This window comes from Micromys minutus, assembly GCF_963924665.1.
Source record: "Micromys minutus genome assembly, chromosome: 9".
Lineage (NCBI taxonomy): Eukaryota > Metazoa > Chordata > Mammalia > Rodentia > Muridae > Micromys > Micromys minutus.
This window is the reverse complement of record NC_137978.1, coordinates 28,081,710-28,086,544: the sequence shown is the minus strand read 5'-3', so window position 1 is coordinate 28,086,544 and position 4,835 is coordinate 28,081,710.

Genomic DNA, 4,835 nt, shown 5'->3' with positions numbered 1-4,835 from the left:
ACAGCCCTTCCTTGGATCCCATCCTGTGGTCTGATGTTTAGAGAAATTTAAAGATAATTTGCTACATGCAAATATCTCCTTCCTTGGTTTTCAGACTTCTAGCTGTCCTCAGAAAGATTGTTCCAGACTCTGCCTGTCACACACATATTGTCCAATATATTAAGTCTTCCTTGAATTGGAATGCATTTCTGGTTCTTACACACAGCTGTCTGCTTCATCTTCTCAAGCACAGGAGTCTGTACTCCAATTTCAACACCACAAAGATTTGTTTCTCTTCTTTGGTGGCCCTTGAGGCATCTCTATCCTAGGTCAGTCAGGCCTGAGTCCCACAGCCTCAGGAACCAGAGCCATTAGCCTGGCAGGGCGACAGAAGGCCTTACCTGTTTCATTGTCCTGTAGGCTAAGGAAGGCTTTCAGAAAGAAAGGATCCGGCCAAGATTCACTTTTCTACTTGTAACTCTTACCAAAAAATGGGCGGAGAAATCAACAAGTATCAATGCCAAGAGGACCCACAAAACCCTGGTCTACGTTCCTGAAGCCCAGAGATACAGAGTAACTTAACCAAGGTACTATTACCATCATTATCCAAGTCCTCTGTTGAACCGAGGAACGGAACGGATGCATTGGAAACCAAAGAGTGCAGTCACATTCCTCAGGAGCGTGCTCTGCTCGCCACTGGCATTTCTATCTGGGTCTCCTCTCTGAGACTTCCTATTTAGGGATTTGCTCTTTGGCCACTTCAGAAATGATAGATGTAGGTAGGCCACATGACCTACTCTACACACCCAGTCTGGTCAGTGGTGGATGTCCTGAGATGGCCAAGGAATGAAACAGATACAGAGGAGTGGTCTGGTGTGGAACACAGGTGGTTGAGATGGCAGCCATCTTTCTTATTCAGATTATAGTCTCAATCGGAATCTCACTTCGGTGAGATTTCTTGAAAGACCTAGGTTTGTTTTGTTCTTTGTTTGTTTTTGAGACAGGGTCTCGTGTACCAAGGTTGGTTTACGATTCACCACGCAATGGAGGATGGCCTCGATCCTCCTGCCTCTACCTGCCTACTGCTGGTGTTCTGTCACTACCACCAATTCCCACGGTGCCGTGGATGGAGGCTTCCTGCCTGAGAAACTGCAATGCCGCCCACCCTCCCCCAAACCGAATTTGTAAAAGTTAGAAATTTGTACTTTCAAGCTGGGAGGATGGGGGAGGCTGAGAACCAGAGAAGAAACAACGTATTTTTTGTCATAAGTTAGTAAGAACCTAAAGCAAAGGAAACAGCTGAGGGCTGGGGAGATTTGCTCAGCTGGCAAAGTGACCCGTAAGTATGAGAACCTGAGTTCGGTCTCTAGCCCTCACGTAAAAGCTGGACATAGTGGTGCACACCTGTAAGCACATCCTTGGGGGATGGAGGCTTGCTGGGGCTCATTGGTCAGCTAGTCTAACCAAAGGTGAGCCAGGTTCAGCGAGAAAATAAAAAAAACAAAGAGGAGAGCAATCAAGGAATACATTCGGCATCCATCTCTGGCCTCCATGTAGGTGGACATAGAGACACCCCCCCCCCCCATATATATAATCTGAGGTAGTAGTGGGGTTGGGGTGAGAGAGGGGCTCTGAGCTGACTGCTAGAATCAAAGGATGAGACAATGACCAAATCTCTCTCTCTCTCCCCCACCCCTCGGCTTGTTCCTTCTTAACATAGAAACAGAGTTTACACATAAGTCGATCTCTCTCTCCCTCCCTCCCTCCCTCCCTCCCCCCTCCCTCCCCCCACCCTCTGCTTGTTCCTTCTTAACATAGAACAGAGTTTACACGTAAGTCGATCTCTCTCTCCCTCCCTCCCTCCCTCCCTCCCCCCTCCCTCCCCCCACCCTCTGCTTGTTCCTTCTTAACATAGAACAGAGTTTACACGTAAGTCGATCTCTCTCTCCCTCCCTCCCTCCCTCCCTCCCTCCCCCCTCCCTCCTCCCACCCTCTGCTTGTTCCTTCTTAACATAGAACAGAGTTTACACGTAAGCCGAGGGCCGGACCCTGAAGTCGTAGACTGCACATCCTCACATGTTTGCCACTTGGAAGAAAAGCTAACAGCACCAACTTAAAAACAACCTTAGGAAAGCATTTTCATTGGCTTTACTTTGATCGCATGACCCCCTGACAGGTTTTGCTAGGATCACCTAGCTTGGGTGAGGGAGCAGACTGCTTTTTCCAGAACAACTGAGAGATAAGAAAGTTAACTAGTACAGAAAGTTGTTTATTAGAGGTCCTGTATCAAGTTAAGAATAGATTTAAGACTAGAAACAGAGTCAATTAAAACCTGTACTACCCAGAATAATGGAAATCTCTGGATTGTTTTGTTGTGTGTGTGTGTGTGTGTGTGTGTGTGTGTGTGTGTGTAATATAGAAACCTTGGTACAGTTGAACATTTCACTCATTTGTTTTTTAAAAAAAGATTTATTTAATTTTTAAAATTATGTGTATGTGTGTATCAGGAAGGTGGCCTGCGCACATGTAAGTTTGGTTGTTCACAGAGGCCAGAAGATGATATCAGAATGAAACTACAGGAAACGGAGCTGCCCAATATGAATGTTGGAAACTGAACTTGGGTCCTCTGGAAGAGCAGTGTGGTGCTTTGTATATGCTTGGCCCAGGGAGTGGCACTATTAGAAGGTGTGACCTTGTTGGAGGAAGTGTGGGGGTGGGCTTTGAGACTGTCCTCCTGGCTGCCTAGAAGACAGTCTTCTCCTGGCTCTCTTTGGAACAAGATGTACAATTCTCAGCTACTTCTCCAGCGTCATGCCTGCCAGGATGCGGCCATGATATTTGCCTTAATAATAATGGACTGAACCTCTGGACCTGTAAGCCAGCCCCAATTAAATGTTGTTCAGGTTTTTCATCAGGAATGCCAACCACTCTACAGTGAGCCCCAAGGAATGGTTCATTCCTCAGGGACAGTAAGGATGTGACCTGCTTGATAAGAATCGAGAATCCTCTACTTAGATGTGTCCTTCTCCAAAGTAGACTATTTGGACAACTAACAAATGATGCCTGCCCCATTCTGAGTCATTTTGACATTCCTATTTGGGGACAGCTATAGAGAGACTGGGTTTAAGGTCCCAAGAAATTCACCAGGCTTAGTTCTGGATAACTTAGAAAAGGTCCATATGTTAGACTGAAATTTTCTAACACTAATTTATAGCTCCTCCCAACAGGGGTTTTCAGTCCTCATGCTGTGCTGACCCCCAACCATCAAATTATTTTTGTTGCTACTTCATAACTGTAATTTTGCTACTGTTAAGAATTATACTGTAAGTATTTTCTGTGTGACCCCCATGAAAGAGTGGTTTGACCCCCCCCCCCCCGCCGCAAAGGGGTCATGACCCACAGGCTGCATTCAGAGATGACATCTATATCTCTACCTTTAAAAACAGAGCTTAGCCATGGGAGTGGCATTAATCAGCCAGTGGATGCAAACAGGTTTGAAAGGCGTTTCTGCATTAGAATTTGATCTCTTGCTACCTAGAAAGCCTCTGCCTACTGATGGGCAAGTCTGGATGGCCTTGTAGAAGCTGAGACTACCCGGAGAGAGACTTGGCTGACTGTCCTAGTCATTTATCACTTAAGTTGGAACCCTAGACAAAAAAACAAAAGAACAAAAAAAAAAAGAAAAGAAAAGAAAAAAATCCAGCTTTAGCTGACACAACGAGTCACAGGCACAAAAAAATGTTTGTTCTCTGAAGCTGTGAAGAGTATGTTGGTGTGTGCATGTTCGTGTACATGTACGTGTGCACGTATGTGTGTGTGTGTGTGTGTGTGTGAGAGAGAGAGAGAGAGGATCAGACACAGGACCCTGATATCATTCTATTAACTAGATCACTGAGCTTGCCTCAGCCAAAGCCATGAAGATTCTGTTTTGTTGTTTCTGTTTGAGACAAAGTCTCATTCTAGAACCCACTATGCAGCAATCTTCCTGCCTCCGCCTTGCAATTGCTGAGGTTATAGGTGTAAACCCCTATTCCCAGATGCCAGTAAAATTTGAAGTGATTGGTCATGTTTCTCAAAAACAAACAACAAACAAACAATGACTTCCCACTCCTGTTGGGACAGGTACTCATCCCTCTCTTAATGTTTAAAAGATTTGTATTCAATCAACTATCAAAGTTGTAACTAAAAGATTAAAGCTGAACTGAAGAGTGTAAAAGCAGTAGGTCCTGGGTAGTGGAGGAATTTGGAAACTTTTTCCTGAAACAGCTTGACAAAGGTGATTTGGGTGCTTTTCCATCACAGCCTTAATAATTTTGTGTACCTACCTAGCTAGCTAGCTAGCTACCTACCTACCTACATACATACCTACCTACCTACCTACCTACATATATACATACCTACATACCTACCTACCTACCTTCCTACCTACATATCTACCTACCTACATACATACATACATACATACATACATACATACCTACCTACCTACCTACCTACATACATACATACCTACATACCTACAGACATACACATCCACTCACACACACATGCGTACATATACACATTTTTTTTTCACTGAGACAAGGGTGAGCTTGACCTTCTGATCCCCCTGCCTTCTCCTCCTAGTGCTTAGATTATAGTTATGAGCCATCATGCTCAGCTTATACCGTGCTATGGTGCTAAGGATCCCGTGTTCCATGCATGCGAGGCAAGCACTCTACCCAACCACCTACAGCCCTGTACTTATGTTTGTCTGATGGGTTGACAGTGTCTAGACTAACCAGGAAACTACATACTTCACGAAGGCAAGGACTGTGTCTAATTTGCCAAGGGCATATTAGACATTGAGTTGCTTA